This window comes from Papio anubis, chromosome 5 (genome assembly GCF_008728515.1).
Source record: "Papio anubis isolate 15944 chromosome 5, Panubis1.0, whole genome shotgun sequence".
NCBI lineage: Eukaryota > Metazoa > Chordata > Mammalia > Primates > Cercopithecidae > Papio > Papio anubis.
The window spans coordinates 130,753,628-130,767,644 of NC_044980.1; the positions used below are offsets into that span (position 1 = coordinate 130,753,628).

The following is a 14,017-nucleotide window of genomic DNA, read 5'->3' on the forward strand; positions in this document are numbered from 1 at the left end:
AAGTGCAATGGAACAACTTTCCAAATTTGTTGGTTTTGATATTCTTGCCAAAAGATGGAGGCCTTATAAAACTGGCAAAAAAGCACACTTTTGGAACAGTGTGTACTTAGGATTTGCAACAGAGAGAAACATTTTCTATTTGATGTTAATAGAAATCAAGAGATGGAAATCCTTCCTCTGGAATCCAAGTAAAATTCTTTTTTTTTTTTCCTTTTTTTTTTTGGAGACTGAGTCTCGCTTTGTCGCCTAGGCTGGAGTCAGTGGCGCAATCTCGGCTCACTGCAACCTCCTTCTCCCAGGTTCAAGCGATTCTCCTGCCTCAGCCTCCCAGATAGCTGGGACTACAGGTGCTTGCCACCATGCCTGGCTAATTTTTGCATTTTTTAGTAGAGACGGGGTTTCGCCATGTTGGTCAGGCTGATCTCCAACTCCTGACCTCAGGTGATCCGCCCACTTCGCCCTCCCAACGTGCTGGGATTACAGGTGTGAGCCACCAGGCCTGGCACAAGTAAAATTCTAAATAGAAATGATAACCACGGCCGGGCGCGGTGGCTCAAGCCTGTAATCCCAGCACTTTGGGAGGCCGAGGCGGGTGAATCACGAGTGACAGCTAGATCGATTATAATACACTGTTTGCTGGTATTAACTACGTCACTCACAGGAATCAGTAACAGCGGAGGGTCTGTATGGGAAAATGTGCAGGTCCCTGAACCTTCAGGTGCGTCCCCTGGTGATGAGATTGGTTCTGCCCACGCTCATGGCAAGTTCCTTGAGGGCTTCTGGGTGTTAGGGCAGCCAGGGCAAATTTCCACTTGGAAGTACCCTTAGTTATCATCTTGTCCAGGTATACTACTTTACAATTGAGGAGGAAACTCAGGCTATGAAGGGAAGGGAGTCAATGGCAGATGCAGAGCTAAAGACCAGCCTCCTGATGGGGTGACAGCCATCCCAGTTTGCCTGGAACACAGGACTTTGTCCAGGGGAAAACAGGATGAGCTGGTCACTCTGCCTGTTGGCTCTGGTTGTTCAGTGCTCTTTTAAATGTCTCCAGGGAGTTGCATGGTCCCAGGTTTGGGAAGAACCTTTGTCTGTTTCCCATGACTTTCAAAATTTACACTTAAGAAGCTTCATAAATTTGCACATCATCCTTATCCAGGGTTATGCTAATCTCTATATCATTTCAGTTTTAGTATATGCACTGTCACAACAAGCACTCCTTACAGGATTATTAAGTGTGCCTACTGCCCATTTCCCTGCATCCTCTCTCTCTTGTTTTCTCCGGGAAAGCTGAGTTTGCAGGGGAAGGCAGGGTGATAATCACTTAGGAGTTAAGAGGGAATGTCCTCAGTTCTGGAAAACCAAGAACTCCTGCTTCCGTTTCTGAATATGCTGAAAACGATATCCAGAGAGTGAAGCAGTATCCCTCACATCACATGGAAGGTCAGAGCTGGCCTCTGAGGTGGACAGCTCCTAAAAAGAGGTGATTTCAGGGATGGCCCTGACTGCCCTTCTACACCAAACCCCTCTTCTTCCTACTGACTCAAGCCAATGATTCCATCATCAGAGTTTCATTCCTGCAGCTTAAATCAAACAAAGGCTATACTTTTATTAAATGTAAATTATCTGAGAAAAGATTAAGAAGTTTTCCATCGGCCGGGCGCAGTGGCTCAAGCCTGTAATCCCAGCACTTTGGGAGGCCGAGACGGGCGGATCACGAGGTCAGGAGATCGAGACCATCCTGGCTAACACGGTGAAACCCCGTCTCTATTAAGAAATACAAAAAATTAGCCGGGCGAGGTGGCGGGCGCCTGTAGTCCCAGCTACTCGGGAGGCTGAGGCCGGAGAATGGCGTGAACCCGGGAAGCGGAGCTTGCAGTGAGCTGAGATCTGGCCACTGCACTCCAGCCTGGGTGACAGAGCGAGACTCCGTCTCAAAAAAAAAAAAAAAAAAAAAAAAAGAAGTTTTCCATCTCTCTGAATGAATGACTTTCTCAGAAACTCTGACCACTTCCCTGCCTCTGCAGTGCATTCATTCTAGTCTGGGGTTCATAGCTGAGGCTCACAGAGTGTTGGAGACCTAGCTCTTCAACACTCTGCATTTCCTCTGCATACCCCCCTTCCATGTCATCCGCAGGCTGAGGACATCTCTCCATCCGCTCCCATCAGAGGGCCACATGAGTGCAGTGTCTCACAGGGTAGTGTCTAAACTCCTCTGCTTACTCAGGAAGACCTTCTATTGCCTGATTTGCTAAATGATATGCTCTGGAGGGCAGGGTGCTGGTCAGCCGGTTAATAGATGTATTCCCAGCATCTAACCTGGTGCCTGGTACCTGGTACTTAAAATATATTTTTTTTTGGCTGGGCGTGGTGGCTGGTGCCTGTAATCTCAGTACTCTGGGAGGCTGAGGTGGACAGATCACTTGAGGTCAGGTGTTCAAGATCATCCTGGCCAACATGGTGAAACCCTGTCTCTACTAAAAATACAAAAATGAGTTGGGTGTGATGGCGGGTGCCTGTAATCCCAGCTACTTGGGAGGCTGAGGCAGGAGAATCACTTGAACCCAGGAGGCAGAGGTTGCAGTGAGTCAAGACCATGCCATTGCACTCCAGTCAACAAGAGCAAAACTCCATCCCAAATAATAATAATAATAATATATAATAATGATATTGTTATCTTTTTTATTTTCATTTTTCTAATGATTAGTGACATTGAACATCTTTTCATATGCTTGTTGGTCATCTGTACATCACCTTTGGAGAGATGTCTAGTCAAGTCCTTGCCCATTTTTAAATTGTATTATTTGTTTTTTGTTGTTGTTGTTGAGCTAGAGGAGTAATTCCTCTATTATATAAACTGTTCTAGATCATAGAAGAAAATTGAAAATGTACCTTTCAGTTTATGGGACTAGCAAAATCCTTTTACTAAAACCTGACAAAACTAGTTTGAAGAGGAAAAAAAGCATAGAACAATCTCACTTGTGAGTAAGAAGCATAAAACCTAAATCGGATATTAGCAAAGAGAATCTAAAAATATATTAAAGGAAAAACACACGATCCATTAGGGTTTAGCTCAAGATTCAAAGATTTTTCAATCTTAGGAAATGTATTAATTCATTACATTGCTGGCATTAATGACAATAACCAGCTAGAAAATCAATCAGAAATAAAGGTTCTTTATATGAAAAAGACTATAAAGGTTTTCTGAAAGACATAGAAAAACAATCTGAATAAAGGGAAAGCCTACTGTGCTACTGGATGGAAAGATTAAATGGTATAAAAACGTCAATTTTCTCCTCAAATTTATCAATAAATTTAGAATAATTACAATTATAATCTCAATGATTTTTATTTGACAATTTGATTATAAAGTTTTTCTAAAAGATATAAATGTATTATACAAGAAAATTCTTGAAAAGAATGAGGAGGCACTTGTTTTATTAAATATTAAAATATGCTATGACAAAAAAGCAAAAAAAAATGCTATGATTACATAGTAATAACATGTGAATTATTATTGTTTTTATTTTTTTGTTTTTGAGATAGAGTCTCACTCTGTCATCCAGCCACTGGAGTGCTCAGTCTCGGCTCACAGCAACCTCTGCCACCTGGGTTCAAGCGATTCTCCTGCCTCAGCCTCCCAAGTAGCTGGGATTACAGATGCCTGCCACCACGCCTGGCTAGTTTTTGTAATTTTAGTAGAGACAGGGTTCACCATCTTGGCCAGGCTGCTCTTGAACTCCTGACCTTGTAATCCACTCACCTCAGCCTCCCAAAGTGCTGGGATTACAGGCGTGAGCCACCGCACCCGGCCTATTATTGTTATTGTTGTTTTTTTTTTGAAAGAGAGTCTCACTCTGTTGCCCTGGTTGGAGTGCAGTGGCACGATCTCTGCTCACTGCAACCTCCACCTCCCAAGTTCAACGATTCTCATGCCTCAGCCTCCCAAGTAGCTGTGATTACAGGCATGCACACCCCCAGCATGCCTGGCTAACTTTTTGCGTTTTTAGTAGAAACGGGGTTTCACCATGTTGGCTAGGCCGGTCTCGAACTCCAGGCCTCAAGTGATCCACCCACCTCAACTTTCCGAAGTCTTGGGATTATAAGTGCTGGGTGAGCCACCAAGCCCAGCAAAAGTGTATTATTAGCAAAAGAAAAGACAAAGATATATGAAATAGAATAGCAATTCCATGGCTAAATCTATGGATGTATGGGAATTTAGTAGGCGGCCTTTCTCATTTAAAAAAAATTTTTTTAATTCTTTTTTTTTTTTTTAATAGAGATGAGGCACAGTGGCTCACACCTATAATCCCAGCACCTTGGGAGGCTGAGACAGGCAGATCATGAGGTCAGGAGTTCGAGACCAGCCTGGCCAACATGGTGAAACCCCATCTCTACTAAAAATACAAAAACTAGTTGGTCGTGGTGGTACGTGTCTGTAATCCCAGCTACTCAGGAGGCTGAGCCAGGAGAATGGCTTGAACTCAGGAGGTGAAGGTTGCAGTAAGCTGAAATTGTGCCACTGCACTCCAGCCTGAGTGACAAAACAAGACTCCATCTCAAAAAAAAAAAAAAAGTAACAAACCTGCACGTTGTGCACATGTACCCTAGAACTTAAAGTATAATAATAATAATAATAATAATAAAAGAAAAAAAAAGTAGACATGAGGTCTCATTATGTTGACCAGGCTGGTCTCGAACTCCTGGCCTCAAGCGATCCTCCCATCTCCACCTCTCAAAGCGCTGGGATTACAGGTGTGAGCAACCATGCCCGGTCTGTAGGTAGCATTTCAAATCAGTGGGGAAATTATAAATTATTTAATAAATTGAGTGGCAATTGCCTGCCTATATGAGGTGCGGGGGATAGATGAAAGGCAAGCCCCATATAATATACAAAAGTTAGTTACATATATAAAAGGTCTATAATTAGAAAATCACAACAAAAGAAAAAGAAAATACAGAACATTTTTATCATATTTAAATGAGGCAGTTTGTTCTATTAATTACTCAAAACCTAGAATACTTAAAGGAATAAGTTGACCAAAACAGAAAAAAAAAAATTAATTTCTTTAGGGAAAAAGACAACATATTCAAAATTAAAAGTTGGGCTGGATGGCTGGGCGCGGTGGCTCAAGCCTGTAATCCCAGCACTTTGGGAGGCTGAGGCGGGTGGATCACAAGGTCAGGAGATCGAGACTATCCTGGCTAACATGGTGAAACCCCGTCTCTACTGAAAATACAAAAAACTAGCCGGGCGCGGTAGCGGGCGCCTGTAGTCCCAGCTACTTGGGAGGCTGAGGCGGGAGAATGGCATGAACCCGGGGGGCGGAGCTTGCAGTGAGCCGAGATCGCGCCACTGCACTCCAACCTGGGAGACACAGTGAGACTCCGTCTCAAAAAAAAAAAAAAAAAAAAAAGTTGGGCTGGATACAGTGACTCATGACTGTAATACCAGCACTTTGGGAGTCTGAGGCAGGAGGATCACTTAAACTCAGGAATTTGAGATCAGCGTTGGCAACATAGTGAGACCCTGTATCTAAAAATTAGGCAGGTGTGGCCAGGTGCCGTGGCTCAAGCCTGTAATCCCAGCACTTTGGGAGGTCGAGGTGGGCAGATCACGAGGTCAGGAGATCGAGACCATCCTGGCTAACATGGTGAAACCCCATCTCTATTAAAAATACAAAAAAAAAAAAAAATTAGCCGGGCGTGGTGGCGGGCACCTGTAGTCCCAGCTACTCAGGAGGCTGAGGCAGGAGAATGGCGTGAACCCGGGGAGGCAGAGCTTGCAGTGAGCCGAGATTGCGCCACTGCACTCCAGCCTAGTCGACAGAGCAAGACTCCGTCTCAAAAAAAAATTAGCCGGGTGTAGTGGCATATGCCTATAATCCCACCAACTTGGGAGGTTAAAGCGGGAAGATTCCTTGAGCCCATGAGCTCGAGGCTACAGTGAGCTATGATCACACCACTGCACTCCAGCCAAGGTGACAGAGCATGACTCTGTCTCCAAAAAAAGAAAAAAAAAAGGCAAACAACAAAAAGGAAAACAATTTTTGCAACATATTATATGTTAATAATTGGATTCCATAAATCTGTAAGAAAAATGAGTGCAAAATAGAAGTAGTCAAAAAAAGTGTCCAGAATCATTTCATAGAATAAGAAATCTAAACAGATAATTAACATGTAAAAAGGTGCTCCACCTCACTAATAATAAAAAATACAAGTTAAAATGAAATATTTTGGCAGGGCATGGTGGCTCACGCCTGTAATCCCAGCACTTTGGGAGGCTGAGGTGGGCAGATCACGAGGTCAGGAGATAGAGACCATCCTGACTAACACGGTGAAACCCCATCTCTACTAAAAATACAAAAAAAAATTAGCCAGGTGTGGTGGCGGGCGCCTGTAGTCCCAGCTACTCAGGAGGCTGAGGCAGGAGAATGGCATGAACCTGGGAGTTGGAGCTTACAGTGAGCCGAGATCGCACCACTGCACTCCAGCCTGGGCAACAGAGCAAGACTGTCTCCAAAAAATAAAAAAATAAGGGCGGGCACGGTGGCTCAAGCCTGTAATCCCAGCACTTTGGGAGGCCCGGTGAGGCGGATCCGCGAGGTCAGGGAGATGAGACCATCTGGCTAACATGAGTGAAACCCGTCTCTACTAAAAATACAAAAACTAGCCGGGCGTGGTGGCCGAGGCAGCCTGTAGTCCCAGCTACTCAGGCTGAGGCAGAATAGCCTGAACCTGGGAGGCAGAGCTTGCAGTGAGCGAGATCCCATCACTGCACTCTAGCCTGGGTGACACAGCTGGCAGAACTCCGTCTCAAAAAAAAAAAAAAAATAAAAAAAATAAAAAAAATAAAAAAGAAAGAAAGAAAGAAAGATTTTTCACCTATTGAGTTATATAGACTCAATAGGTCTATAACTCAATAGGTTATAAAACACCTCTCTGGCAAAACTAACTAACCCTAGAAAAAAGACTTAAAGATACTGATGCTTGGGATTCCCCAGTGAATTAGCTAGGAGCTATCTTATCTCTCTGGAGTGAAGCACACTATTCAACAAGCCCCATCCAGATACAAAAAGCTTTTAGCTCCTCATTGTTAAGCATGAATGGACAGCCAAGCATCACTAGACTTTTGAGAAAAGGCTCTAAACAAAAGTTTTGAAAATTGTATCCTTAGAGATTTAAGAGAAGATATTGCAATCATGAAACAAGAACAGAGTATGATAAAAAAGAAATATTCAGTCCAGGTAAGGTGGTTCACACCTGTAATCCCAGTACTTTGGGAGGCCAAGGCAGGCAGATCACCTGAGGTCAGGAGTTCGAGAGCAGCCTGGGCAACATGGCGAAACCCCGTCTCTACTAAAAATACAAAAACTAGCCAGGTGTGGTGGTGCAGGCCTGTAATCCCAGCTACTTGGGAGGCTGAGGCAGGAGAATCGCTTGAACCCACGAGGCAGAAGTTGCAGTGAACCAAGATTGCACCACCACATTCCAGCCTGGGCGACAGAATGAGACTCCGTCCCAAAAAAAAAAAAAAAAAAAAAAGGAAAGGAATATTCAGAGAGTAAGGGAAAAGGCTTAGGTACTGAGTATTTGATACAGAAATTTTTAGAATTTCAACATAATGGTGGGAAGATAAAATTGAGGCACTCTCCTAAACAATACAACAAAAAAATGGAAAACAGGAAATAAAAGATAAGAAAATGAGAAAATTAGTGCAGGAGATCCAATATTCCTTCCCCCTTTCACATCCAGAAATAATTGTAGAAAAAGAGAACATAGAAAATTAAGGCCAGCCATGGTGGCTCATGCCTGTAATCTCAGCACTTTGAGAGGCCAAGGCGGGTGGATCACTTGAGGTCAGGAGTTCAAGACAAGCTAGGCCAACATGGTAAAACCCCGTCTCTACTAAAAATACAAAAAATTAGCCGAGCATGGTGGCAGGGTCCTGTAATCCCAGCTACTCAAGAGGCTGAGGCACAAGAATTGCTGGAACCCGGGAGGTGGAGTTTGCAGTGAGCCAAGATCGTGCCACTGCACTCCAGCCTGGGTGACAGAGCAAGACCCCATCTCAAATAATAAAATATATTAATATGTATATAGCTTGGCACACTGATGCATACCTGGAGTCCTAGCTACTCAGAAGGCTGAGGTGAGAAGATTGCTTGAGCCCAGGAGTTTGAAGCCAGCCTGAGCAACATAGCAAGACCCCATCTTTAAAAAGAAAAAAAATTACATATGTATATATAAACATTTATATATGCAGAGAAAAAAAATCCACACTAAACTGTACATAATTATTACTTACAGGGAGTTAGATGTCAGAGAGTCCTATTTTTTACATTACATATTTCCATGTTTTATTTGATTTTTTTGGTAACAAGCATGAATTACATGCTTTTTTTTTTTTCTCAAGACAGAGTCTTGCTCTGTCACCCAGGCTGGAGTGCACTGGTGTGATCTTGGCTCACTGCAACCTCTGCCTCCTCAGTTCAAGCAATTCTCCTGCCTCAGCCTTCTGAGTAGCTGGGATTACAGGTGGGCGCCACCACGCCTGGCTAATTTTTTGTATTTTTAGTAAAGACAGGGTTTCATCATGTTGGCCAGGCTGGTCTCGAACTCCTGACCTCATGTTCCTCCTGCCTCAGCCTTCCAAAGTGCTGGGATTACAGGGCTGAGCCACCATGCCTGGCCTATGCTTTTTTTTAAAGCATATTTTTTGTGTGTGCATATTCAAATATCTGTTGCTTGGTTGATTGACAACTTTTTCAATTATATCTTACATCCATAAGCATAGTACAAGTTTTTCAAAGACAAAAATCCCTTTACAAGGTTCACAGCTCAGTGCCAATCACTGGACTGGCTATCCATTAGGCAGGTACTGGATAATGGCTAGAATTCCAGTACTGAACCCATATTATGGCAACAAAAGAGCTTGTTGTACCGTTCACTGCCAGCAGATGGCAGGTCTTCATCAGAAGTCCCTTCTATGGCATTTCCTTATTTATCCCCATTTCCTTGCATCCTTCCAACATTTCCAACATTCCTTATTTCACTGTACTATTAAAAATAACTTAAACTTCTCTCTCTCTCAGACCAGAATGAGAGCTTCTAGATGAAAATACCTCCTAATTCATCTTGGACTCATAAGTATTGAGTACTAGCCTGAACTGAGTAGGTACATATTTTTGGAATGAATAAATGCATATTTCTCTGAAAACTAGTAAAATCCTACAACCAGTTCCAAACCTTCTTCTTCAACAATTAATCAAGAAACATTAATTGAGAACTTCTGTGTCCTATCCAGAGATGGATAGGACAGAGATGGAGGTTTAAAACAATGAGGGAATAAAAAACAAGAGGTTTTAGCCAACTGAAACCTTGTGTTGGGTGAGCCCCTCCAACTCTAACTCTTCCGAGGCTACTGGTGAAGATGAGGCCTCTGCCATTTGGGTACCTCAGTCTGATGGGAGAAACACATCCCTATCCTTGGGCGATCACTGTGTGGGTGGGATTGGCAGGGCACAGCCTTAAGCAGCTCCCAGATTGATGAAGGAAACATACTTGCCAACACGAAACAGATCAAGTCATGGCTTTCAGACTGATCCCCCCTGATATGCCCTTGTCCTTACAGGCCCATGCATCCAATAGACCACCAACTGATCCCATTTTCACACAGGAGGGCCTCATTTCCCTCCCGACACCTGGAACCCTGAATCTGAAAGGGAAAACAGAAGTATTCCACTTTTTTTCCCAGACCATATTGTTGGGGAACTTGGCAAGTCACTGAGGCTAAATTGAAGGGGCCAAAGGGAGGGTCAGGAGCTCAAGCAGCTGTGGCATTTGGACTGGGAGTCAAGGATCCCCAGGGGGTGAGAAGCTTCCAGGGAGGAGGGGTGGAGACCAGGGGTAGAAAAATCCCTAAACTCTGCTCCCTGTCACAGCTCAGAAGAATATGCATGGAGGCTCATTCTCCCCCGTCCCAATCCTTTATCTAATTAGCAGAGAAGTGTAAAAAGTCAGAAATCCTATCTCTTTGTCTTTTGGCATTCTCCAGTCACCTCCACCCCCTCTCTACTCAGCTCTTTTGCAACTTGCTCCTACAGTCTAATCAGCCCCTGTAGGCTCAGAGCCCTGCAAGGAGCCTGGGAAAGAAATGTTGGGGATCGAAGGATTTGGGAAGTTCAGTGAAAGTGCACTTTTAGAAAGAAGCACTGGCCTAGGATGCATACCTTTGCTGTCGGGTGACCAGCTATCCTGGTTTGCTCAAGACTGTCCTGGCTTTAACATTGAAAGCCTCAAACTATAGGAGACCTCTCGGTCCTGGGCAAACCAGGATGCTGGAATCCAGGCTCTCTTGGGCCCAAAACACTGTGAAACCCTCAATAAGTTCTCTCTCTATGGGTCTCAGTTGCATCCTTGTCAAATGGAACTCTCTAGCTCAGACACTCTAAGGTTCCACGAACGGCCTCTGAATTTCCTGAAGCTGGGCACAGCTAGGGTGACGTTGGTATATCCTTTATTGATTATAGTCCTCAGTGCTTCCCTAGGACTCCTGGAATCTCATCATCCTGGAACATTAGAGGCGGAAGGGGCCTTCAGATTACCTGGTAATACCTTTCCAGAAGTGTGAATGCTTATTCATCATATCTATTCACATGTTCTACTGACATTATAGATAGATACATACCTTGTCTCCTGTTACTAGACAGTAAGCTCCATGAAGGCGGGTAGTAAGAGGAAAAATTAAAGCCCTGCACATAACTGAAACAATTATTGGGTGTTCAATTCCACAATTTCCACTTTTTCTTCCCGTGGCCTAGAGGGAGGACACTGGGCTTCAGTGCCAGTGATGTGCTGAAGGCAGCTTATACCCACTCCTGAGAGCAGTTGTTGCATTTTTAAGAATTTTGCAAACTGGTTGTTAAATACAGCCAATATTTAAAATTAAATTATATAAACTTATAATTATATTAAAAACAAAGGTAACAAATACTCAAAATTCATCACTTCCTAATTAGTTTGCTAAATTTCACTATCATTTATGCTGAAAGTTATTTATACCCATTATACCTATATGACAGAAATATTATATAATGATATACTACATCTCTTCCCAAGTCCACGTTGGCAGTTTGCAGTTCACCATGCTCTAGTATTTATACCATGAAAATGAACAAACATTACCAATCAGGCTCCTGCCACACCCAATCCAGTTGCTAACCATTTACCAGCACACCAGGGCTTCAGATTCAATCTATCTTGTCAAGGCTCATCTGTTCCCACCATCATCTTCTGCTCTAGTCTTCAGCTCTAGATTTCCATTCCTGCAAGAGAGAAACCAAGAGTTGGATCATTACTTAAAAGCTAATGAGACAACAGAGCTGGGATTAAGGAAATTGATGCACAGGTTGACTGGAAATGATTTGTAGACTTGATGCGGAATGCCTGTCACTATTCTCTCCAGGAAAGCTCTGTCTGCAGTGAAAAATTCAGTCAGTCCAGCACAGGGGTCTTATGTAGACACACCCCAAAGGACTCTGAAGAAGGCACTGGTTATCCTCCAGGTATTCATCTTAAAGGTTCATCTAATCATCAACTACAGGATTCAAAGATGTATAAGATAATTCTGGCCAGGCACAGTGGCTCATATCTGTAATCCCAGCACTTTGGGAGGCTGAGGTGGGCAAATTCCTTGAGGCCAGGAGTTTGAGACCATCCTGGCCAACATGGTGAAACCCCATCTCTACTAAAAATACAAAAATTAGCCAAGCGTGGCTAATTACAGGAGCACCTGTAATCCTAGCTACTTGGGTGGCTGAGGCATGAGAATGGCTTTGAATCCAGGAGGCGGAGGTTGTGGTGAGCTGAGATTGCACCACTGCACTCTAGCCTGGGTGACAGAGACTCCTTCTCAAAACAAACAAACAAACAAACAAACAAAGATAATTCCAATGCTCTCAACTGAAGAAGATAAGATTTCTGTCCTACAATCACCTCTGGGATTAATAAACTCTGTAAATCTTTTCTTTTTTTTTTTGGCTAATTTTTGTATTTTTATTAGAGATGGGGTTCCACCATGTTGGCCAGGCTGGTCTCAAACTCCTAAACTCAGGTGATTTGCCTGCCTTGGCCTCCCAAAGTGCTGGGATTACAGGAGTGAGCCCTGGTCTTTTTTTTTTAGAGATGGGGTCTCATTCTGCCACCTAGGCTAGAGTACAGTGGCACAATCATGGCTCACTGTAGCCTCAAAGTCCTGGGCTCAGGCGATCCTCCCCGCTCAGCCTTCCAAAGGGCTGGGATTATAGACGTGAGCTACTATGCCCAGCCCAGCTGGGAAAGTCTCTAGTGGTCATTCAACCTTCAACATTTTCCCCACTCCCTCATTTTAGAGATGAAGAATCTGAGTCCAAACAGTGGTAAACAGCTTGCCCAAGGTCACACAGCAAATTAGTGGCCAAAGCCCAGGACTCCTGGTACCTGGAGCAGAGGCCTCTCTATAAATTCTCACTTCCATTCAGAAAAACTATATGATCTTTATAGAATCTGAGCAGCAGAGAGCACAGTTTGCACACAAAAAACTGTCTTCCCCTCTGCTTCCTAGAAAATAAAAGAGCATTTTTTGTAGAGTACCAATTAAATGCCAGGTGCAGTGGGGAACACAGAAGCATAAGACCCAGTCACTCACACACAGGAAGCGAATGCGGAGTCACTCCTAAAACTCTTTCGAGGTGGCAGGGGACTTCCTGGGAGCTATCACTAACCCTGTTCTGACCCCACGGTGAGTGCCATAGAAATCAACCCTGCTGTCTTAACAAGTGAAAGTTAAATGACATTCTTGATTGGGAAAAGTAGGAGACAGAGAAAAGGCCGCTGAGGCTAACTCAGTGGGCTTTTCTCACGTAACTCAAGTCTGGGATACCTATTTTCCCCAAGCAGAGAAGCCCACAAGCAATCAAAGGAAGACAGCTTGCTGGGGGCTAGGAGGCAGAGCTTCAGTCCATCAGGACTTTCTGTCCTCATCCTTCCAGAGAAATGAAACAAAAAACTACATACAAAATAGGAGCCCAAATTTCCTCTTAGGTTTAGCATATCTAAAATTGCTCCAAATTGCTATAAAAATTTCTAAACATATATTTTTTGTAATTATCTTATGTCAGAAGGACAACAGTCAGTTTGCAGACTGATGCCAAGACTGGCCCATACTTGGAGTATGCCCTAAAGACACCTGGGGACTCTTTGGCCCCTGGAATTCCTTTGGTGGGGGGATCTCTGAGCTCCACTTCCCACCCAAACCAGGTCCAGGGTTCTGGGAAGTGATCTGGATGCTGTAATGGTCACAGGATAGAGTCAGAACTGTGACTTTCCATCTATGCTTTCCTCTGAACTTCTCTAGACCTTCTTCTCCAGCCTTAGGAAAGAGCTTCAGCAACCAACAAGGACTTCCCCCCACTTTATTCTAGTCCCCAACCATACCTAATGGTGCCCACTAGGGGTTACAGGTTCTTTCATTCGATCATCCAGGTGCCTTCTTAAGCACTAAGAACCCAAAGTGAACCTAAAAGACATTCCTGGCTGGGTGCGGTGGCTCACCCCTGTAATTCCAGCGCTTTAGGAGGCCAAAGGTGTGCGGGTCACCTGAGGTCAGGAGTTTGAGACCAGCCTGGCCAACATAGTGAAACCCCGTCTCCACTAAAAATACAAAATTAGCTGGGTATGGTGGCACATACCTGTAATCTCAGCTACTGAGGAGGCTGAGGTAGGAGAATCGCTTCAGCACGGGAGGCGAAGGTTGCAGTGAGCCGAGATTGCACATTTGCACTCCAGCCTGGGTGACAAGAGTGAAACTCTGTCTCAAAAAATAAAATAAAATAAAATAAAATAAGGCTGGGCATGGTGCCTGCCTCACGCCTGTAATCCCAACACTTTGGAAGGCTGAGGCGGGTGGATCAAGAGATCAAGACCACATGGTGAAACCCATCTCTACTAAAAATACAAAAATTAGCTGGGCATGGTGGCA

General features: G+C 44.0%; 1 non-coding gene across 1 annotated transcript; it reads right to left on the reverse strand.

The window, feature by feature from the left end:
- Positions 1-1,111: 1,111 nt before the first annotated feature.
- LOC116275108 lies at positions 1,112-1,214 on the reverse strand. The gene has a single exon (XR_004184069.1). It is a non-coding gene; the product is annotated as a U6 spliceosomal RNA (small nuclear RNA).
- Positions 1,215-14,017: the final 12,803 nt, after the last annotated feature.